The sequence below is a fragment of the Sapajus apella genome, unplaced genomic scaffold (genome assembly GCF_009761245.1).
Source record: "Sapajus apella isolate SASKATOON/1434 unplaced genomic scaffold, GSC_monkey_1.0 scaffold2, whole genome shotgun sequence".
Lineage (NCBI taxonomy): Eukaryota > Metazoa > Chordata > Mammalia > Primates > Cebidae > Sapajus > Sapajus apella.
This window is the reverse complement of record NW_022436942.1, coordinates 76,469,950-76,494,843: the sequence shown is the minus strand read 5'-3', so window position 1 is coordinate 76,494,843 and position 24,894 is coordinate 76,469,950. Positions and strand designations below refer to the sequence as shown.

Sequence of the window (24,894 nt, the reverse complement as noted above, 5' to 3'; positions counted from 1 at the left end):
AAAAAAAAAAGAAAAAAGAAAAAAATTAGAAAAAAGTCCCATATACATTTTACCTAGATTGACCAAATTTTAAGTGTTTGCTGCATTTAACATTTTATTTTTTCCCCACTCCCTGCATGTAACTCACTCAGATACACACATATGCATACACATACACACATGTGATCTAGTCATCTGTCAGTGTATCATCCTAGAACTTTCTAGGGGATTTGAATCAATTGCCATATGAAGATTAGGTATTATCTACTGTCTGCTCTAATGATACCTTGCCCATTCTCCCTATTTTTTATAGTAGAATAATGATTCCTAATGCCTAGTAAATGCAGTGTTTCACTCAGAATGGATGTAGGTGAGATATTTTGAAATTTTTAATCATTTATAAGGAGAAGAAAATTTTTATGTTTATCAAAAATATGCACAGATATTTTAAAAGATTGACCAACAGGATTAGAACCTAGAAGACTAGACAGAATTATTCCCATTTTTGACAATTTGTCGGGGTTTCTTCCCGTGTTGTTGAAACAAATTGAAAGAGTATTTATTGAGAAACTGTTTCAGTCAAGAACCTGTTGCTAAGGAGCATAAGGCCAAAAGACCATTTCTGCCTTCAAAAAGTTTTTAATTTAGAAAAAAAAAAAAAAAGTACATTTTTAACCATTACACAAGATGAAATGTAGTTAGTTTATTTTAAGGGTTATAAATAGAGGAAAGAAAAGGCAGCTAACATATAATGAGTATACTGATCAAGGTCAGACACATGTTTTCTTGCGTCATCCTTTCTGAAACACATTTTCAGTCTTCATTGTCAAACAAGGAAACCAAGGCTTAAAGGGATTAAGTAACTTGCTGGAAGTTAAAAAGCAAGTAGACGACTCTCCGTGCTTCCTTCGAAAGCTAATCCTTTATTGATACACTGGCTCCCACCCTCTCTGGTCCACTCAAGGACATTGCTTCAGCAGTTCTGCCTTCTCTCCTACACCAATTTTTCCTCCTCCTGAATCACTCCTATCAGCCTGCAAACATGTTCTTATTTCTCCCATCTTAAAAACAAGCAGAAACCTTCTCTTAACTCTTCTTTTCCTCCCAGCTACACCTCCCTTTCTTTCTTTGTTCCCCTTTACAGATAAACTTAGCAAACTATACTTGCTGCCTCCAATTTCTTTTTTGCCAGTGGCTCCTTAATGTAGCCAAGAAAGCATATGTCCCTGGCACTTCACCAAACTTACTTTCATCAAGGTCATCAGCCACCTCCATGTTGCTAAATCAAATGGTCAATTTTTATCTCTAATTTGACCTATCAGCAGCATTTGACAGAGTTATCACTCCTCCTCCTTGAGACTTTACACTTTATTTTTAGGATATCGCAAGCTCTTTGTTTTCCTTTTATCTTATTGGAGGTTCCTTGTTGGCCTCCTTGGGTTCTTCCTGTTATCCCCAATCTCTTAAAGCTGGAGTGTTCCAGAGATTGGACCTTGGTCTTCTCTATTGACCATGTGTCCTTGGTGATCTCATACAGTACTATGGCTTTAATAGCACTAACAGTATGCTGATCATTCTGAACTCCAGATTTATATCTAGCATATGACTCAATACATCCACTTGGGTGATGAATATATCAAAAGCTTAATCTTCTTCCCCCAGCCTCTTCACCTGAATCATTCTCTATCTCAGTTGATGTCAGCTCCATTTTTCCAGTCACTGTGACCAGAAGCCTTGAGAAATCATCCTCTGTTACATTTTCTCTTTCTTTTTTTTTTTTAGGTGGAGTATTGCTCTTGTTGTCCAGGCTGGAGTGCGATGGCTCAACCTCGGCTCACTGCAACCTCCACCTCCCAGGATCAAGCGATTCTCCTGCCTCAGCCTCCCAAGTAACTGGGATTACAGGCATGCGCTCCACACCTGGCTAATTTTGTATTTTTAGTAGAGACAAGGTTTCTCCCTGCTGGTCAAGCTGGTCTTGAACTTCTGACCTCAGGTGATCTGCCTGCCTTGGCCTCCCAAAGTACTGAGATTACAGGCATAAGCTACCGTGCCTGACCTCAGTTACATTTTTTCAGGCTGTAAATCCAGCCCATCCACAAACCCATTATCTATCCTACAACAATGTGCATGAATCTCAGAATCTTAATACTGAATGAAAAAAAAAGCCAGTTACAAAAAAATAGCATATATAGTGTATGCTGTGTAATTATATTCATATGAAATTCTAGGCCAGGTGCTGTGGCTGAGGTCAGATCACCTGAGGTCAGGAGTTCAAGACCAGCCTCATCAACATAGCGAAACCCTGTCTCTACTAAAAATACAAACATTAGCTGGGCAGGGTGGTGCATAACTGTAGTCTGAGCTACCAGGGAGACTGAGGCCAGAGGATCCCTTGAACCCGGGAGGTGGAGGTTGCAGTGAGCCAAGACTACTGCACCACTGCACTCGAACCTGGGCAACAGAGCAAGACTCTGTCTCAAAAAAAAAAAAAGAAGAAGAAAAGAAAAGAAATTCTGGAAAATGTAAGCTAATCTGTAGTGAAAGAGAGTGGATCAGTGTTTGCCTAGGAAATAGGTTTGGAGAGAGAGACATTTACTGACTACAGAGGAGCAAAAGGAAAGTTTGCATGGGACTAAAATATTCCTTTGATTGTATTGATGGTTTCGTGAGTACATACATCTGACAAAACTCATCAGGTTGTACATTTTATATGGCTATAGCTTATGTAAAGTATACCTCAATAAAATTGATACACATATACATGTATTCATATACATACATAAAATAGATTCTCTGCACCTTTACTGCTGTGTACTTGGCTTGTGACACCACCTCAATGATCATAACAGCCTTCTAATTGGACTCCCTGCTACAGTTTACGCTCAACATAACAGAGTGACCCTTTAAAATAAGTATATTGTGATGCTTCTCCCCTCAAACCTGCAATGCCTCCCTTTGTCAGAGGAAGAAGTGGCATCCTTACAAGAGGATTTTTTTTTGAGATGGAATCTTCCTCTGTCACCCACGCTGGAGTGTAGTGGTGTGATCTCGGCTTACTGCAACCTCTGCCTCCTGGGTTCAAGCGATTCTCCTGCCTCAGCCTCCTGAGTAGCTGGGACTATAGGTGTGTGCCACCACGCCCGGCTAATTTTTTGTATTTTTATTGAAGACAGGGTTTCTCTATCTCCTGACCTCATGATCCACCTGCCTTGGACTCCCAGGGTGCTGGAATTACAGGCATGAGCCGCCACACCCAGCCTAGGAGAGGATTCTGTAAGGCTCTATATGACCTGCACCTTCCGTTTTTCACTCTGGCCTCATTTACCTGCTTGTCTCTTTGCTCACTCTGATTCAGCCACAGGGTTCTCCTTCACATTGTCATCTTGGAGCCTTTGCACTAGCTGTTCCCTCTGCCCAGAAAGCTCTTTCCCTAGATATTAGTACCTCCCTCACTCGCCTTCTAACAAATTTGAGGAGGGTCAGATTTCACCCTTTTCATGAGCTCTATCCTAATTGCCTTGTTTAAAATTGTAACTTGACTCCACACTACCAACATTCTTTTTTTTTTTGAGACAGCGTCTTGCTCTGTCACCCAGGCTGGAGTGCAGTGGTGTCATCTTGGCTCACTGCAGCCTCCACCTCCCTGGTTCAAGCGATTCTCCTGCCTCAGCCTCCCGAGTAGCTGAGACTACAGGCATGTGCCACCATGCCTGGCTAGTTTTTGTATTTTTACAGATTTCACCATGGTGGCCAGGATGGTCTCAATCTCTTGACTTTGTGATCCGCCCACCTCAGCCTCCCAAAGTGCTGGGATTACAGGCGTGAGCCACCACACCCAGCCAGGACTGTTTACTTTTTAAAAGAAATTAAATATTGATTTTCCATGTTGACTTGTATATTAGCTGGAATACATATAGTCTCATATACTTTTGAAAAAAGCATTTTCTCCAGTTCTTATGAGAGAATTGCTGAAGCAGTGTGAAGCAACTTTCAACAGGAGTAAACTGCTCTAACATGCATTGCGTCAGCATGTATGAATGCTTGCCATATCTGCTAGCGGCAAAGCAAAATTAAAAATGAGTAAGAATGCTGAATTGTCCTTCCGTCATTAGAAATTAGGCAAGAGTTTCAAGTTTGAAATGCTTTCCAGGGTATAAAGGCATCCCTGAAAGTCCCATTACAGGATTACTTGAAAAGATGTTAGAAGAAATACTTAGGCTTCCCTTGGTTTGAATTGGTCCATCACTCTTCATTGAACAGAAATTCCCAATGACAACACTGCCTTTTATTAAAGCAGAAAATGAAAAGAAAGTTTTAGATGGAGGGACTTTGTATTCAACAGTCTTGTAGGCTAGATGGAGTTCTTTATAATTTATCAAGCCACTAATTTTTGAAATCCTTCATGTCATGATTTAACTAAAAGCTATACCATAGTTGTTAAAAAGACTGGGCTTGAAGTTAGCCTAGATTTGCATCCATCTCTACTATACATGAGCTCTGTGAATTTGGGCCTCAGATTTTTTTTTTTTTTAAGACAGAGTTTCGCTCTTGTTGCCCAGGCTGGAGTGCAATAATGTGATCTAGCCTCACTACAACCTCTGCTTCTTTAGTTCAAGCAATTCCCCTGCCTCAGCCTCATGAGTAGCTGAGATTACAGGTGTGTACCACCACACCCCCAGCTAATTTTGTATTTTTAGTAGAGACAGGGTTTCTCCCTGTTGGTCAGGCTGGTCTCGCTCCTGACCTCAGTTGATCTTCATGCCTCAGCCTCCCAAAGTGTTGGGATTACAGGCGTGAGCCACCATGCCCAGCAGGCCTCAGATTTTTATCTGTAATAAGAGATCAGGAATAGTAACTGTTTCACAGTGTTAAGGGTAAAATGAGATAACGTACAATGCCTGGCTCAGAGTGAACATTCAGTAACTGTTAGTGTAGTGATGATAATGTTGATTATATTAAACTAGGCCCAACCGAGAAAGGTAACTCTTCTGTCTTCAGTACCTGTAATAGTCTAAGATAAATGCTTATGGATTTTCCCTTTTCTATTCCAAGATTAGTTCACTTACCAAAAGCAACAATGAGTGAATGTTAAAAAATAAATTCTAATAAAAGACTGAATGAAGCCATATAAATCAATGTACATGATATTTTAGACTTGTCAACTGAAGGCATGCCCAAGTAATGGATTCTAAACTACTTAGTACAAAGACACCATGTATTATGACTGTCCACAAGGGAAAAATATTGTATAGCAGAACTAAATTTTCATTTCATATGTAGTATACTTTTTTTTTTTTTTTTGAGATGGAATCTCACACTGTTGCCCAGGCTATAGTACAGTGGCCTGATCTCAGCTCACTGCTATCTCTGCCTCCTGGGTTCAAGCAATTCTTCTGCCTTAGCCTCCTGAGTAGCTGGGACTACAGGTGTGCACCACCATGCCCAGCTAATTTTTCTGTATTTTTAGTAGAGACAGGGTTTCACCATGTTGGCCCAGATGGTCTTGATCTCCTGACCTCGTGATCCACCTGCCTCGGCCTCCCAAAGTGCTGGGATTGCAGGCATGAGCCACCGTGCCTGGCCTGTAGTATACATTTTATTTCACTTTTTTTGAGATGGAGTCTTGCTCTGTGCCAGGCTGGAGTGCAGTGGCACAATCTCAGCTCACTGCAACCTGTCTGCCAGATTCAAGCAATTCCCCTGCTTCAGCCTCCTGAGTAGCTGGGACTGCAGCCGCACGCCACCACTCCTGGCTAATTTTTCATATTTTAGTAGAGACGGGGTTTTACCATGGCCAGGACGGTCTTGATCTCCTGACTTCATGGTCCACCCGCCTTGGCCTCCTGAAGTGCTGGGATTACAGGTGTGAGCCACTGCGCCCGGCCTTTTATTTCACTTTTTAAAAATAACCTAGACTAGACTTCAGCTCCAAGGGGTTTTATAAATGTTTAAATGGAATGATCTGAAATGCCAGTTCCTTAAGACATCCATTAAAATAGATAGGTTCTTGAATGAGTTAGTTGATAGTGCCGATAATTCTGAAATTATTTGGATACCATGTAGTATTTGGATACCATGTAGTTAAATAAAATAATGAACTTCCAGAATAAAGGTCAAGTTAGTGTTTTTTGTTTGGCTGGATTTTTTTTTTTTTTTTTTGAGATGGAGTATCACTCTGTCTCCCAGGCTGGAGTGGTGCAGCGGTCTGATCTCGGCTCACTGCAGCCTCCACCTCCCAGGTTCAAGAACTTCTCTGCCTCAGCCTCCTGAGTTTACAGCTGGGTTTACAGGTGCCCACCACCATGGCTAGCTAATTTTTTGTATTTTTAGTAGAGATGGAGTTTCACCATCTTGGCCAGGCTGGTCTTGAACTCCTGACCTCGTGGTTTACCCACCTTGGCCTCCTAAAGTGCTGGAATTACAGGTGTGAGCCACCACGCATGGCCAAGTTAGTTTTAAGTAAAACAATGTATGGAAATAGTAAATCAAGAAAGCACATAAAGCCGTAATGGTTACTTGCTTTACAAAAGCATTTACTATAATTTCTTTAAAAAAATAAAAACCTGGCCAGGCGCAGTGGCTCACACCTGTAATCCCAGCACACTGGGGGGCCAAGGGGGATGTATCATCTGAAGTTGGGAGTTCAAGACCAGCCTGACCAACATGGAGATACCCCATCTCTACTAAAAATACAAAAAAAAAAAATTGGCCTGACATGGTAGCACATGCCTTTAATCCCAGCTACTCAGGAGACAGAGACAGGAGAATCGCTTGAACCCAGGAGGCGGAGGTTGTGGTGAGCCGAGATCGCACCATTGCACTCCAGCCTGGGCAACAAGAGTGAAACTCTGTCTCAATAAATAAAGAAATAAGATTCCTGACCTTAAGCAGCTATGGTCCTAATGGAAAGATACTTAGGATAACCTAAATCTTATATGGTGAAGTCCTGTGTCTAAAATAAATGTTGACAATACACTTCTACGTGAGCATAAAGGAAAAAAATCCTACCCTAGCTTAGGGGACAGTCAGGAAAATTTCCCTGAAGGAGTAGTAACAAAGCAGATTCTTGAACACATTTTGGTTAGCAAGAAAGGCAGACAACTTTTCTTCCTTTCTTGCCAGCAGCTGTTACTTGATATACCAGAGAAGTAGTTTGAGATAGCTGAGGCATCCAATGTGAGGGCCCTGGAGTTACTAAGGACAAGATCCAAGAGTAGACAAGCAACTGGTCACAGAGGATTTCATATGCCATCTACAAGGAGTTTGCATCTTACATCCTATACATGATGAGGATTAAAGGGTTTTAAGTTAGAGAGTGGCATGGTCAGATTTTACTTTCAGGTTGATGACAGTGGCAGTAGTATAGAGGATGGATTCCATTAACAGCTTTGAAGAGTATTTAAAATCAGATGGCATATAAGGACTGATAAGATTCATTCTATTTCTTTTCTTTTTTTTTTTTTTTTTTTCCTGAGGTGGAGTTTTGTTCGTTTTGCCCAGGCCGGAGTACAATGGTGAGATCTCACTTCACTGCAACCTTCTCCTCCCTCAGCCTCCTGAGTAGCTGGGAAAGGCACCCGCCATCACGCCTGGCTAATTTTTTGTATTTTGGTAGAAACGGGGTTTCACCATGTTGCCCAGGCTAGTCTTGAATTCCCAAAGTGCTGGAATTACAGGCGTGAGCCACCACGCCTGGCTTAAGCAGGCTATTTTAGTCTGCTTGGGCTATTCTAACAAAATACCACAGATCAAATGGCTTACAGTTCTGTGGTGAAATAAAATTTACTTTCTCACAGTTTTGGAGGTTGGGGAATCTAAGATCAAGGTGCCAGCTGATTCAGTTTCTGATGAGGGCCCTCTTCCTGGCTTGGAGACCTTCACCTTCGCACTGTGAGCCCATATGGGCTTTTCATTTGTTGTTGTCGTTATTGTTTGAGACGGGAGTCTCATCTTGTCACCAGGCTCTAGTGCAGTGGCTCTAAATCAGCTCACTGCAATCTCCACCTCCCGGGTTCAAGTGATTCTCCTGCCTCTGCCACCCAAGTAGCTGGGATTACAGATGAGCACCACCACATCCAGCTAATTTTTGTATTTTAGTAGAGGTGGGGTTTCTCCATCTTGACTAGGCTGGTCTTAAACTCCTGACCTGAGGTGATCTACCTACCTCGGTTTCCCAAAGTGCTGGGATTACAGGCATGAGCCACTACACCCTGTCTATATGGACTTTTCTTATTACTATCAATTCCACTACTTACAAGACCACCAATTCTGTCAGATTAGGGCCCCAGCCATATGACCTCATTTAACCTTAATTATGTCCTAAAGGCCTATCTCCAAATATAGTCAGTCACATTGGAGGGTTAGAGTTTCTACGTATGAATTGGGGGAGAGAAAGAGATAAACTTCAGTTCATAGCAGAAGCTGAGCAGACCTTTTCCCAAAGCAGTACATATAAATTTATAAATTTAAGTGCTATAATTTTCAAGTTTGAGTCTCTAAATTTGATAATGCTTAAGGGAAAGCTTTAAGGATAACAAAGTAGAAATGGGAGAAACATACCCAAACGAAAAAATAACTTGCTAATATCTGTGACATTTTAGAAAAAAATTGCACACTAGATAATCCTTCATTAGCTGTAAGAAAATTTATTTTCAAAGCTTTTATTTCTGCATGTTCTATTATCTCCAGTGCCTGGCATTGTAATCCTGTAGCAGGGAGTCAAAAGTTATAAATACAGAGCTCACACAGTGCCGTCATGTATTTGGTGATCAGTGGCAGGTAAAATTTGCAGAGGCTAAAGGTATTTTACATCTTGGGTTTTTCTTTTATTTGGCTTTGGAACAATTAAACTGAAGATAGCTGGGAATTTTAGTTATATATTGAACTCAGGGTAGTGTGTGTGTGTGTGTGTGTGTGTGTGTGTGTGTGTGTGTGTGAATCTAAATAAAAGATTTTTAAAAGCCAGGTGCAGTGGCTCATGCCAATAATCCCAGCACTTCGGGAGACCAAAGCAGGTGGATCATGAGGTCAGGAGATTCAGACCATCCTGGCTAACATGGTGAAACCCTGTCTCCACTAAAAATACAAAAAAAAAATAGCTGGGCATGGTGGCAAGTGCCTGTAGTCCCAGCTACTTGGGAGGCTGAGGCAGGAGAATCACTTGAACCCAGGAGGCGGAGGTTGCAGTGAGCCGAGATTGCACCACTGCACTCCCACTTGGATGATAGAGGGAGACTGTTTCTCAAAAAAAAAAAAAAAAAAAAAAAAAAGATGTTTAAACTGAGCAACAAGCAAAAATCATAGACTTTTAGAGTTGAAATGAAACTTAGAAATTGTCTTGACCAACTCCAAGACCAGGAAACTGAGGCTTAGAGATGTTGCACAACTGGATGAATACCTCAGAGCCACTCAGAGCTGTTGTGAGACTAGAACATAAGACTTCTGTTTTCCAGTTTAGGGTTATTTCCACTATGTCATGATGCTACCCAACTGACAAATGTTTTTTGATCAGGAATTCGGTTTGTGATCAGCTTGGCCAATATGGTGAAATCCCATCCCTACTAAAAATACAAAAATTAGCCAGGCATGATGGTATGTACCTGTAATACCAGCTGCATGGGAGGCTGAGGCAGGAGGACTGCTTGAACCCAGGAGGTGGAGGCTATAGTGAACAGAGATTGCATCACTGCACTTCAGCCTGGGCAACAGAGTGAGACTCTGTTTAAAAAAAAAAAAAAAGGAATTCAATGTATATATGTTCTTTTTTCTTTCTTTCTTTTTCTAATTTCCATAGGTTATTGGGAACAGGTGGTGTTCAGTCATATGAGTCAGTTCTTTAGTGGTGATTTGTGAGATTTTGGTGCACCCATCACCTGAGCCGTACACACTGCACACAATTTGTGGTCTTTTATCCCTTACCCTCTTCCTGCCCTTTCCCCCTGACTCGCCAAAGTCCATTGTGTCTTTTTTCTTTTCCCTTTTTTTTTTTTTGCTGCTGTTATTATTTCCCAAATTGTGTCATTTTTATCCTTTTGCATCTTCTTAGCTTAGCTCCCACTTATGAGTGAGAACATACGACGTTCGGTTTTCCATTCCTGAGTTACTTCACTTAGAATAATAGTCTCCTATCTCACCCCGGTCACTGCAAATGCCATTAATTCATTTCCTTTTATAGCTGAGTAGTATCCCATTGCATATATGTACCACAGTTTCTTTATCCACTTGTTGACTGATGGACATGCCATGTTTTTGCATTTGTGAATTGTGCTGCTCTAAAAGTGCGTGTGCAAGTATCTTTTCGTATTTAGACTTCTTTTCCTCTGGGTTGATAACCAGTACTGGGATTGCTAGATCAAATGGTAGTTCTACTTTTAGGTCTTTAAGGAATCTCCACACTGTTTTCCACAATGGTTGTACTAATTTACATTCCCACCAGCAGTGTAGAAGTGTTCCCTGTTCACTGAGTCCACACCAACGTCTATTATTTTTTTTATTATGGCTGTTCTTGCAGGAGTAGGGTGACACTGCATTGTGGTTTTGATTTGCATTTCCCTAATCATTAGTGATGTTGAGCATTTTTTCGTATGTTTGTTGGCTATTTGTATATCTTTTGAGAATTGTCTATTCATGTCTTTAGGCCACTTTTTGATGGGATTATTTGTTTTTTTCTTGTTAATTTGTTTGAGTTTGTTGTAGATTCTGGATATTAGTCCTTTGTTAGATGTATAGGTTGTGAAGATTTTCTCCCACTCTGTGGGTAGGAATTCAACCTAGGTTCTAATGGCACAAGTACTAAGTCATTACTATTAAACTACTTTGAAGCAACTTAACCTCCTTGAGCCTCTCTTACATCCATTCTAAATCTAAAATTCAGCTTATAAAGAGTGTGCAAGGAAAGTAAATCTTGGGGCTCCCAAATCACTAAGCTAAAGGGAAAAGTCAAGCTGGGAACTGCTTAGGGCCAGCCTGCCTTCCATTTTATGGTCCATTTAAGGTCACCCCTCTCCTCACTGAGATAAATGCATATCAGATTGCCTTCTTTGGACAGACTAATCAGAAATTCAAAAGAACGTAACCATTAGTCTCTTATCTACCTGTGACCTGGAAACCACCTTCCCACTCGGAGTCTTCCTGCCTTTTGCCTTGAGTTGTCCCGCCTTTCCAGGCCAAACCAGTATTCATCTTGCATATGTTGATTGATGTCTCATGTCTCCCTAGAATGTACAAAACCAAACTGTGCTCTGATCATTTTAGGCACATGTTGTCAGGACCTCCTGAGGCTGTGTCATAGGTGCATGTCTGGTTGTGTCATGGCGCATGTCCTCAGCCTTGGCGAAATAAACTTTCTAAATTAACTGAAACCTGTCTCAGATTTTCATGGTTCACAAGAGAATAGTTAAAAATTATATAAAATACATAGATTAGGCCAGGCTCGGTGGCTCACGCCTATAATCCCAGCACTTCGGGAGGCCAAGGTAGATCACTTGAGGTCAGGGGTTTGCAACCAGCCTGTCCAATATAGTGAAACCCCATCTCTACAAAAAATACAAAAATTAGCCAGGCTTGGTGGCATGTGCCTGTAATCCCAGCTACTCAGGAGGCTGAGGCACGAGAATCTATATATATAGATATATATAGTTTAATTCAGGAATTAAAAGGTTAGTTTGATCATTTTATTACTGTACTGCACAGATTGCAGATTTCCCTTTTTAAAATATATATTTCCATAGACAGAAAAGACAAGGAACTTTATTTTCTTTTCTTTTTAACAATGAAGCAAAAGCCAGAGTAATCTTTAAAAAATATAATAATCTAAATTTTATTTCTGGTAGTATTCTTTTGACTACTCATCTCAATTTGCTATTGAGGAAGTCATTTTAACCTTTTGACTATGTATTTAATGGGTGAATGCCTAATTATAGAATTATAGTGTTATACTTAGCATTCATCTGTCATTTGCTAAGAATTCAACTTACCCTCAAAGTTGAATTCAACTTACCCTCAAAGTTGAATTCAACTTTGAGGGTAAGTTGAATTCTTAGTTTTATTCTAAGCCTTCTCTTTTCTCTGCAGTCTTTGCCTGAGTTACCATAGCTTCTTCTTGAGCTTCCTGTCTACCTTATATAAATGACTCTCAGGTCGGTCCTGTGTCAGCATTTCCCCTGCACACCAATTTCCATTTCTTTCTATTTTCTGCATATCTCTACCTAGATGTCCGTCTATCACCTTCAAGTCAGTTTTACTAGAAAACAATCATTATCTTTCTCCCATTAAACTTGCTTCTTCTACTAAATTCTCCATTTTTGCTCAGAGAACAAACATCTTCCCTGTCTCTTGTTCTTAGGGCCTCAGAGCTAATACTCCTATGTCTTTTCTAGGCTCTGTGGCCAATCAACTGCTGACTCTTCACTGTGTGACTACCATGTTTCTCTTGACATTCATACTCAAGGAACCGCAATATGATAACTGTCTTCAGCTTTCAATTTTATTGCCAACATTCTGGAATAAGATAATCATTCTTTCTTACTTGGCAGCCCTAACCTGACCTCTCTGCTCTAGTCTCCTTCTATTCCAATTCAGTCTTTTTTTTTTTTTTTTTTTTGGAGACAGTCTCATTCTGTCTCCAGGCACCAGGCTGGAGTACAGTGGCGCAATCTCGGCTCACTGAAACCTCCGCCTCCCGGGTTCAAGCAATTCACCTGCCTGAGCCTCCCAAGTAGCTGGGACTACAGGTGCACGCCACCTAATTTTTGTATGTTTAGTAGAGGTGGGGTTTCACCATGTCGGCCAGGATGGTCTCGATCTCATGACCGCCTGCTTTGGCCTCCCAAAGTGTTGGGATTACAGGCATGAGCCACTGCGCCGGGCCCCATTTCAGTCTTTAAAAAATATTTTTAATTTTTTTTTCCATTACAAAACTGATACATGTTCAATGTAGAAAATACGGCTGGGTGCAGTGACTCATGCCTATAGTCCTAGCACTTTGGGAGTCCGAGGCGGGCAGATCACGAAGTCAGGAGTTTGAGACAAGCCTGGCCAATACGGTGAAACCCAATCTCTGCTAAAAATATAAAAATTAGCCAGGCATTGTGACTCGCACGTGTAGTCCCAGCTACTCGGTAGGCTGAGGCAGAAGAATCGCTTGAACCTGGGAGGCTGAGGTTGCAGTGAGCTGAGATCTCGCCACTGCACTCCAGCCTGGGTGACAAAGTAAGATTCCATCTCAAAAAAAAAAAAAAAAGAAAATATAGAAAACAAAGAAAGGTAAACAGAAAATATCTTTATACCCAAAGATAATCATTATTAACATTTTGGTTTATATTCTTTTAATTCTTTTTCTATGATGTGTGCACAATATTTTTAAACAAAATGTTTTTAGTCCAGCCTGTATATTATTCCAGGCAACTGGAGTATTATTCTTTAAGCCTGATTCTAATTGAAAATGTTTTCATCAGTAGAAAAAAAGCTTAAAAACCTTTACACGGTATTCAAGCTCCTTGACAATCTAGACCCAATAGACTGTTCCAGCTTTGTTTCCAATCAATGATTTCCCAAATCTGCAGAACAGACATTTAAGTAACATGCCATTTCCTAATATGCTGCAACCTGCAATCCTTTGTGTACACCATTTCCTATAAAATTCTGCCTGTTCTTTACAGAACAGTCAAAATACTGTCTCTTCCATGAAAGCATCAATCCAATCCCATCTCCATCCTCTGCTTCTTAGAGAGTGAGAAAGGCTCCCTATTTTGAACTTTCATAGTACTTGCAACACTCACTGGCTCTAAGTAATGAGTTTCTGGCAAACACATATCTGTACATGTATTACATGTGTTAAATATTTTTCAGCACCTAACACAATATCTTAAGTATAGCAGATATCCAATAAATGTTGCAAGAATGAATGAATACTTGATCACTGCTTTAGCTATTATACCTCTTCTAAAACTCAAGAGAAGAATAATATTTTGTAGATATGGAAGAAGCTTAAACAGGTTATAAAACTTACTCAGGCTACAGGGAATTAAGGAGACAGAATTAGAAACTGGAACACTCTAAATCCAAGTTTGTCACTTATCCTTTGAGCCGTGCTGTGGCTCTTGATCATTAATAAGTACATATTTATAGTGTGGTTGCCTATTGCTTGAACACTATCCTATTTTGGATAGGTAGAAGGCAGAGTTCTTCCTTCTGCTGTGGATACAGTGAAAGGAGTACAGGTAGATATTCCATCTTCAGTTGCCTGGTAGCTTGCATTTGGGCATGGGACTTTGGTCAGTCAGATACTCCCTCCTAGAACTCTGAATCTTGCAAGCTCACGGCCCACAGAGATGACTGTGGCAGTTGTGAAGATGATAAGAGTCTGGTAGAGCGTAATCGAGTGGTGATGGCATCGACAGCATTCTAAGCAAATGGCATGATCTTGATTGTGTCTTTCCTCTCTAGGGGCCTGCCCATTTTTTGAGCTTCCCAATTCATTCTATGAGATAACTTATGAATACATTTATTTTCAGCCTAAGTTAGCCAGGGTTGATGTCTATTATTTGCAACTAAAAACCTTAACAGTGATGATTATCATTAGTACTTACAGTGGAACAGTATCATCAATACATTTCAATCAGCTTCCACACCATAAGATGAAATTCTACAGTAAGGGAACTACCGATGCCAAAAGGCATAGGAGTGGTAGCTGTTCAGTGGGATCACAGTGGGAAATGCCAAGTTAATTCTGTACAACTTTTTAAATAACAATGTGTATTATATCAATGTGATCAAGTAAGATTAGATTCACCTCTAGCAGACCTTTTGTTCTGTACCTACTACATACTTGGCATATATTATCTCATCTACTCCTCACAGCATTTTATGAATTTCTACCAAAAGAGGTTATAGAGGTTTTGTAGAAAACAGAATAGAATAAACTCGGCATGTAAGAAGAGCTTTTAGAATTCCTCACCAATACCCATTTATACTGTGTGAGTGGTTTGTATGCCCAGGTTTCTGCAGATGAAGGAATATGTTAGAAAACATTCCATTTTTGCTTTAACTAAACTCAAACTGACATTTAGGATTTTCTGTAATTACAAATGTTGGCAACAAAACACAAGAGTATTAGGAATACCTGTGACTTTGTCACCAATAAAAATCAGAGATATTTTATATCACATTAGTTATTACATATACATAAAATATTTCTTATGCTCATCACTCGTTGAAATTATTATAGTTATTAGACTCCTATCATTACTAAATGCATTAATCAAGAAGCACATATATTACTATGTAACATATTTGGTTTTTAATTTTTTTTTTTATTTATTTTTTTTTTTTTTTGAGACCAAGTCTCACTTTTGTTGCCCAGGCTGGAGTGCAGTGGCCTGATCTCGGCTCACTGCAACCTCTGCCTCCAGGGTTCAAGTGATTCTTCTGTCTCAACCTCTCAAGTAGCTGGGATTACAGGCACAAGCCACCACACCCAGCTAATTTTTGTATTTTTAGTAGAGATAGGGTTTCATCATGTTGGTCAGGCTGGTCTGGAACTCGTGACCTCAGGTGATCTCTCCAAAATGTAGCAATTAGGAAAACTTTTGGTGTTTTAAAGTATGACTTAGGCAGTATGGTTTAGAAGAATGTTTTCTGTAGTGGAAATCAGAAGTTCTGGATTTTTTTTCAGACAGGGTCTTTATCACCCTGGTTGGAGTGCAGTGGCACAATCTCAGCTCACTGTAGTCTCAACTTCCTGAGCTCAAGCAATCCTCCCACCTCAACCCCACAGGTACCTGGGACGACAGGCACGTGCTACAATGGCCAGCTAATTTTTTTGTATTTTCTTTTGTAGATATGGGGCCTCACTATGTTGCCCAGGCTGTTCTTGAGCTCCTGGACTTAAGCAGTCCTCCCACCTCAGCCTCCCAAAGTGCTAGGATTAGAGGCATGAGCCACTGTACCTGGCCAGAAGTCCAGGATTTTAATTTGGCGATAATGCTGCCACATAGGTGTGATGTGATGCTTAACGTTTCTGAGATTGGGTATAAAAACAAAGGAGTTGAAATGGTGGACCTTTAAAATTCTTTCCAGTATGAAACATTCTGATTCTTATTTACTTTATTAATACTGAACTATTGTGGAGTTTTCAAATTCACTGGCTCCTGGTTTATTGTTGAGAAAAACATTGAAACACAACTAAGATCTTTCATGAATCATCTTTCTTGAATTTTCTAAGAAAGAAGAAATTATTTAAAATATTTATATTTTTACTCTCTATCAAGTGTTCTTGTTTTTTTTTTTTGTTTTTTTTTTTTTTTTCTTTTCGAGATGGAGTCTTGCTCTGTCCCCCCAGGCTGGAGTGCAGTAGAGTGATCTCGGCTCACTGCAACCTCTGCCTCAGGTTCAAGTGATTCTCATGCCTCAGCCTCCCGAGTAGCTGGGACTACAGGCATGCGCCACCATTGTTCTTTCTTTTATTAAGTTAGACTGTCTGTGAAAAATAATTTACTTGACTACCATTGTTAGAAGGTTTCCATTTCTCAGAATAAAGAAGCGCTTGTGAAGAAAGTTATTTCAGTTGCACATCTCTGATGAAATCTACTCCAAGCTAGTTAAATTGTTTATTTGGCCCAAGGGCCTAAAACCTGAAATACTACATTCTTGGCACAGTTCTAAGTTCTCACTATAAATGTAATACCTGAGGTTGCAGGAGGTCAAGGAAGAGGGAAAAACTTATTTTATGCCTGTTATTTCATCTTACCCTCTTGGAAGAAAAAATATTCTTGTTTATGTTTTGGGGAAATAATTAATTTGAATGATCATTTTAGTTCTAAGATTGAAATGGGAAAGGGAAGGTGATTTCATCAGATTTTTATGGAATATCTGCTATTTAAAGAAGCCATAGGGCCCAGCATTTCCACTCATAGGTATATGCTCAAGAAAAATGAAACATATGAAATTCTCAGAACAAGGAAATCTATAGAAATGAAAAGTATATTAGTAAATTGCTTAGGAATGGAGGGAATGGGGCGGGGTGAGGGTGGGGTGATAGCTGAAGGGTATGGTTTTGTGTGTGTATGTTTGGTGATGAAACTGTTCTAAAAATAACTGGTTGGTGATGGTTGTACATATCTGTGAATATACTAAAAACCATTGAATTGTACACTTTAAATGGCGAAGTGTATGATAGATGAATTTTATCTCAATAAGGCTGTTTTTATTTTTTAAAATATCAGGGATTACAATGATTAATCCAAATGTGGACTTAGACAATTAACCTTCGCAAGAAGCACTTGTCTTCCAGTTTTAGAGTCCTAACGTGTGTATAGAAAACTGAAGCAAAGGGAGAAAATAGTAGGTTTTATGGAGGTGATATTTAGCTGGACTATGAGAATAGTTGGGATTTGGACCTTATAAGCAGAGGAAACAACTTAGGCAAAGACTAAGTGAGAAATGAATTACAAAGTATTTATAAAAATGAAACTGAATGGAATTCATTTTTTCTTGATTATAGAATTTAAGAATTTAGGTTAGACTAGTGGTTTGAGGCCAGCTTTGAATGTTCTTTAGGTAAAGTTATTTATTTATTTATTTATTTTTAGTTATTCTTTATCCCATAAGAAGTAGTGAGATTCTAAAGGATTTTGAGCAGAGCTGTGATATTACCTGAACTATACTTTAGAACGATGATTATGGTAACAGTGTTTTTTGAATTCCAGAAAAGATAGACTAGAGACTGAAAGAAGAAAAGGAGAGAGCATATGAATGCCAGAGAAATGGAAAAACAGATCAAAAGAAATATTTGAAGCAGAAATTTGGGATTAATTGAATGTAAGGGACAGGGAAAGAGAATAAATTTAATGGGAGGTGTATGTGAGCCATTTAGGGCACAAGTCCAATAGATATTTGAAAATACAGAACTGGGGCACGGAATAGTAGTCAGTACTGTCTAGTGACACAGTATTACTTAAAACCATTAAATGGGCAGAAATTAAGATAGGAGTTTGCAATCACACAGAGGACTTGGGAAATCCTTAGAGGAACACATTCATTTAGGCATCAGAGAGAAGAGGAAGTATAACCAGAATAATTTGGAAAAACAGAAGACAGTTTCATGCAATCCAAGAGACATTTATGAAGAAGGAAATGGGGGTGATAAAATGGAAGAAAACTGAAAACATCCTTTAGGTGTAATGGATGAACTTCAGAAATATTATCTTCAGCCTCAATAGCAATGCACTATTATAGCAGAAAAGCAAACAAAAAAAAAAAAGATAAAACTGAGAAGGCTTAATTCCTAGAAATCTTAGGGAGATAATTTTAGAACATATATAGAGCTTGGCAACCAAAGATGAAGAGAGTATGCATTTTAAGAAAATTATATAAAAGTGGGCCAGACACAGTGGCTCACATCTGTAATCCCAGCACATTGGGAGGCTGAGGCGGGTGGATCATCTGAAGTCAGGAGCTCAAGACTAGACTGGCCAACGTGGCAAAACCCCATCTCTACTAAAAATATAAAATTAGCCAGGCATGGTGGTGCATGCCTGTAATCCCAGCTACTTGGGTGGCTGAGGTAGGAAAATCGCTTGAACCCAGGAGACAGAGGCTGCAGTGAGCCAAGATCGCATCACTGCACTCCAGCCTGGGTCTCAAAAAAAAAAAAAAAAGGAAAAAAGAGAGAAAAAATTAATTATGTAAAAGTGAATAACTATTTAGAGAGAAGATAATTAGCCCAGCATGGTGGCCCAAGCCTGTAGTCCCAGCTACTCGGGAGGCTGAGGCATGAGAACCATTCAAACCTGGGAGGTGGAGGTTTCAGTGAGCCGAAACCCCGCCACTGCACTCCAGCCTGGGAGACAGAGCCAGTCTCTGTCTTAAAAAAAGAGAGAGAAAGAAAACTGTTTTCTAGGCATGAATGTTCCCTGATTTGAAGTTAGTCAGGACATGATGATATTAATAGATGCCTTATTTGAAACTGCTTCCTTAGAAATTTAACAACTAGTGTTCATATAATGCCATAAGGAATATTTTAGTTTATGGGAGCTATAGTCAGACTACATTAGCAAGGTAGGCATGCAAACATTGCAGTTATTGATTAGTTAGTGGTTTGGTAAAATGTCATTCTGATTTCAGGCAAGTTTTAGCTGCCAGTTAATCTAAAGCATAACACAGCCACAGACAGAATTAGAAGGAATACCAAAAATAATGAAAACGTTCAGTTTATAAGTATAGGCATGAGACAAGAGTGGGATATTCTCAGCAAGAAAATAGTGAAAATGAAAGTCCATACTTTTTGTTTAGTTTTTTCCTGTAAGGCCTTCATCTACAACGCTAGTCAGGCATCTAAAACTTATTCCAATATATGTAGGTTTTAAATTGTTGTATCTTTGACCCAGTAATTCTACTTCCAGAAATCCATTCTCAAGAAAGCCCCCAAAATGTAGATAAGTAATAGGTGCCAACATCTTCCAGATACAATACTTTTCAATAGTTCAACAAAAGGTTGAATACAGCCTTGGTTTCCGAGTGTGGAGAAATAGTTGTGAATGAATTGCAGCTCTTCAATAACACAGACATTAAGCAGTCATTAAAATGACCTTTCGGAACAGTATTTGATGACATGACAAAATACTCATAGAGTTAGATAAAAGGGGTGAACTAAGGAATTACATGTATAATGTGATCTCAACTGCATTTTAAAAGTACATGAAGAAATAAATACATGCATGGAGAAAAGTATGCCAAATTGTTAATGGAATTTTGCCTGAATAGGATTATGGATTTTGTTCTTTTTTTTTTTTTTTTTGAGACAGAGTCTCGCTCTGTCACTCAGGCTGAAGTGCAGTGGTGCAGTCTTGGCTCACTGCAGCCTCCACCTCCAGAGTTCAAGCGATTTTCCTGCCTCAGCCTCCTGAGTAGCTGGGATTATAGACGCATGCCACAACACCCAGCTAATTTTTGTATTTTTGGTAGAGATGGGGTTTCACCATGTTGATCAGGCTGGTCTGGAACTCGTGACCTCGTGATCTGCCCACCTCGGCCTCCCAAAATGCTGGGATTACAGGCGTCAGCCACTGTACCCAGCCTGGCATGTACTTCTTTAATAGATAATTAAAAATAATCATCACCTTAAAAATGTAGAAGATTGGTTATAGGAAAGCCTAGAAAAGGAAAGGTAGAGTAATCAATGCAAATCATCATTGTCTATTGAAAAAGCAATTCAAAATATAAGCCTTACTGACAGAGAATCAGTAGCATTACCACATGCTGTCAGATTAGTCCTGTCTACTGGTAGCCTCTATTAAGTTACCCTGGGCACAAACAAACAGTAGAAGCCTCAGTATAGATTCTGAAATCATTGACACATTTGTTTCCCACATATTGGCTGTGAAAGAGTAGCTTGTGTCTTTGTTATGAGCATCTTACCTTTTAAATTTGCCATCCACAAACAAATGAAGATAAAATTTTAACTTTGTAATATTTGCCATCCACAAACAGATGAAGATAAAATTTTAACTTTGTAATATTGCATAAGTAAATATGTAAAACTACCACATGAGCAATTATTGCTTCTTTAATTTTGCCAGTAATTATGTATTTTGTTATTTTTCCATAGGTTGCATCATAAATACAAAGGACTGAAGTTATAAAAGAGAAAAAAGAAGATTGCTGCTAAAATGAATCTGAGCAATATGGTATATTTTGTGCCACACACAAAAAGGTATTGTCCATAGATCTACGACTTAGCTTTCTTTTAAATAGATGGAAAAAAATAATATTTTCTGGATGAATTTTTATCTTTGAAAGAAAAATAGAAGGGAAAATAAAAATATTAATAAAATTAGAATAAAATATTCTTTTATAAAAATGTTTGAGTTTCAATTTATTTCCTAAATTTTTTCTTCTCAGTAATGGTTTATGTTATGAATAATTATTTGGTTAAAAGAAATGAGCTTAGTTCAATTTCTTTGATTCCTATTGTCAAATTATTTTCTGGAAATATATATATTGCCATTTTTTGTTATAGTACTTTATAGTTAGATTTGAAATTACCTAAAAGGTTTTGTGTCACTTTTCTTCTAATTACAGAAGTAACAGACTTTTCAAAACAAAATTTTAGAAAATACATGGAAACAAAAAGAAGGAAATAGAAAAATTACCCAAAATTTCAATACCTAACTTCAGATAAAACACAAGCTACAAAGAAACCAAAACTCATAGGTCAAAGAAGTCACGTTTCCCATATGCACCGTCATATTCCTTCTGTGCTTTCCCTAATTGTACCTCACCTCTTTTGCTAAAACAAAACAAACAAGAAACTGCCTCGTATGAATTCCCAAAAGTGTATTACTAGGTTCAAAGAGCGTACCCATTCTATTCTTCCAGCAATGTATGAAACTATTTCCTTATTCTCTTGTCAGAAAAAAAGTATCTTTTTTCTCTTATTTTGCCTATTTGGTGGGTGAAATGAGGTGTCATGTTATTTCTATTTTTACTTCTTTGATCATTAGTGAACTTAAAAGATTCATATTTTAAATGGACACTGCTGTTTCTTTTTTTAATTTCCTACCTGTCTCTTTTGAGTTTTAGGTAAGTGTATGTGTGTGTTCACCTTTCTGATATTAAGATTAGCTTTTAACTGACAGATATTTTGCACAAATTTTTTCTACTTCATTTATTTTTCTTTCTTTTTTCTTTTCTTTGTTTAATTTTGCCCCCCCCCCTTTTTTTTTTTTGAGATGGATTTTCATTCTGTCGCCCAAGTAAGAGTGATGTGGTGCAATGTTGGCTCACTGCAACCTCTGCCTCCCAGGTTCAAGCAGTTCTCCCACTTCAGCCTCCCAAGTAGCTGGGATTACAGGCATGCACCATGACACCCACTAATTTTTTTTTTTTTTTTTTTTTGAGACAGAGTCTCACTGTGTTGCCAGGTGCCAGGCTGGAGTGCAGTGGTGTGATCTCGGCTCACTGCAACCTCCGCCTCCTGAGTTCAAGCAGTTATCCTGCCTCGGCTTCCCAAGTAGCTGGGACTATAGGCGTGCGCCACCACACCCAGCTAATTTTTTGTATTTTAGTAAAGACAGGTTTTCACCATGTTGGCCATGATGGTCACAATGTCTTGACCTCATGATCTGCCTGCCTTGGCCTCCCAAAGTGCTGGGATTACAAGCATGAGCTACCACTCCCGGCCTGATTTCAATTTGGTACATTTCATGTTTCTAAAACTACCTTATTGATGCATAACATACATACAATAATCTGAACATATTTAAAGAGCATAATTTCTTTTAACAGGTATGTATCTGTGAAACCATCATCATAGTGGAAAGAAACATATCCACTATCACTCCCAAAAAGCTTCATCATGCCCCTTTTTAGCCCCTCCTACCTACTCCTTTTTACCTGCCCTTGACACCCCCATCCCTCAGGTAACCACTGATGTGTGATTTCTCTCTCTTTAAATTAGTTTGCATTTTCTAGAATTCTATATAAATAAATCATAAAGTGTATACTATTTTTTGTCTGACTTCTTTTACACAGCATAAATTATTTTCAGATTCATTCCTGTTACAGTGTATATCTATAGTTCCTTTTATTGCTAAGTTACAGTTCATTGTGTTTATCACAGACTGTTTATCCATTTATTTGTCGATGTACATTTGGGTTGTTTCCAGTTTTGGCTACTAAAGCTGCTGGAACATTTGTATACAGGGGTTTGTGTTGATATATGCTTTCAATTTTCTTGCGTAAATATTTAAGAGTATAATGGCTACATCATATGATAGGTATATGTTCAGCTTTTTAAGAAACTGCCCAATAATGAAGTTTGAGATTATTTTATGCTAGCTCTCCAACTTTGTCCTCTGTTTTCAAAGTTGCTTTGCTTATTCTGGGTCCTTTGAATTCTCATAAATTTTAGAATAAGTTTCTCAACTTCTATGTCTAAAGAAAAATGTTGAGTCTTATGATTTATAAACATAGTATATCCCTTCATTATGTCTTTATATCATTCTTATTTTGTCATTTTCAGTGTACAGGTCTTATATATCCTTTGTTAGATTTATCCCTAAGTATTTCACCATTTTTTCTTTTTTTTTTTTTTTTTTGAGATGTGCCTCTGTCACCCAGGCTGGAGTGCAGCGGCACAATCTCAGCTCACTGCAACCTCCACCTCCCGGTTTCAAGCAATTCTCCTGCCTCAGCCTCCCGAGTATCTGGGATTTCAGGCACATGGCACCACACCTGGCTAATTTTTGTATTTTTAGTAGAGACGGGTTTTCACCATGTTGGCCAGGCTGGTCTTGAATTCCTGACCTCAAGTGAACCACCCACCTTAGCCTCCCAAAGTGCTGGGATTATAGGTGTGAGCCACTGCGCCTGGCCCTATTTCACATTTTTTATACTACTATGATATTTTTAAAATTTGATTTTCATGTATTCACATATAGAAACATAATCATTTTAGGCCAGGTGCAGTGGCTCACACCTGTAATCTCAGCACTTTGGGAGGCTAAGGTGGGTGGGTCACTTGAAGCCAGGAGTTTGACACCAGCCTGGTCAAGGTGGCAAAACCCCATCTCTACTGAAAATGCAAAAATTAGCCAGACATGCTGGTGCATGCCTGTAATCCCATCTACTCAGGTGGCTGAGGCACGAGAATTGCTAGAACCCGGGAGGCAGAAGTTGCAGTGAGCCAAGATCATGCCACTGCACTCCAGCCCGGGTAACAGAGGAAAATATAAAAAAAAAAAAAAAAAAAGAAAAAATGGTGAAATACTTAGGGATAAATCTAACAAAGGATATATAAGACCTGTACACTGAAAATGACAAAATAAGAATGATATAAAGACATAATGAAGGGATATACTGTGTTTATAAATCATAAGACTCAACATTTTTCTTTAGACATAGAAGTTGAGAAGCTTATTCTAAAATTTATGAGAATTCAAAGGACCCAGAATAAGCAAAGCAACTTTGAAAACAGAGGACAAAGTTGGAGAGCTAGCATAAAATAATCTCAAACTTCATTATTGGGCAGTTTCTTAAAAAGCTGAACATATACCTATCATATGATGTAGCCATTATACTCTTAAATATTTACCCAAGAAAAATGAAAGCATATATCAACACAAACCCCTGTATACAAATGTTCCAGCAGCTTTAGTAGCCAAAACTGGAAACAACCCAAATGTACATCGACAAATAAATGGATAAACAGTCTGTGATAAACACAATGAACTGTAACTTAGCAATAAAAGGAACTATAGATATACACTGTAACAGGAATGAATCTGAAAATAATTTATGCTGTGTAAAAGAAGTCAGACAAAAAATAGTATACACTTTATGATTTATTTATATAGAATTCTAGAAAATGCAAACTAATTTAAAGAGAGAGAAATCACACATCAGTGGTTACCTGAGGGATGGGGGTGTCAAGGGCAGGTAAAAAGGAGTAGGTAGGAGGGGCTAAAAAGGGGCATGATGAAGCTTTTTGGGAGTGATAGTGGATATGTTTCTTTCCACTATGATGATGGTTTCACAGATACATACCTGTTAAAAGAAATTATGCTCTTTAAATATGTTCAGATTATTGTATGTATGTTATGCATCAATAAGGTAGTTTTAGAAACATGAAATGTACCAAATTGAAATCAGGCCGGGAGTGGTAGCTCATGCTTGTAATCCCAGCACTTTGGGAGGCCAAGGCAGGCAGATCATGAGGTCAAGACATTGTGACCATCATGGCCAACATGGTGAAAACCTGTCTTTACTAAAATACAAAAAATTAGCTGGGTGTGGTGGCGCACGCCTATAGTCCCAGCTACTTGGGAAGCCGAGGCAGGATAACTGCTTGAACCCAGGAGGCGGAGGTTGCAGTGAGCCGAGATCACACCACTGCACTCCAGCCTGGCACCTGGC

The 24,894-nt window shown here is 38.9% G+C and overlaps 1 protein-coding gene across 9 annotated transcripts in view; it reads left to right on the top strand.

Moving 5' to 3' along the window:
* Positions 1-24,894, top strand: part of TAOK3 (TAO kinase 3) — a 204,627-nt gene that overhangs the window by 71,526 nt on the left and 108,207 nt on the right. For all 9 annotated transcript variants that reach the window (XM_032241112.1, XM_032241137.1, XM_032241144.1 and 6 more), the window contains one exon: positions 20,588-20,692. The gene's annotated coding sequence lies outside the window, so the exon portion shown is untranslated. The remainder of the gene's footprint in view (positions 1-20,587; positions 20,693-24,894) is intronic.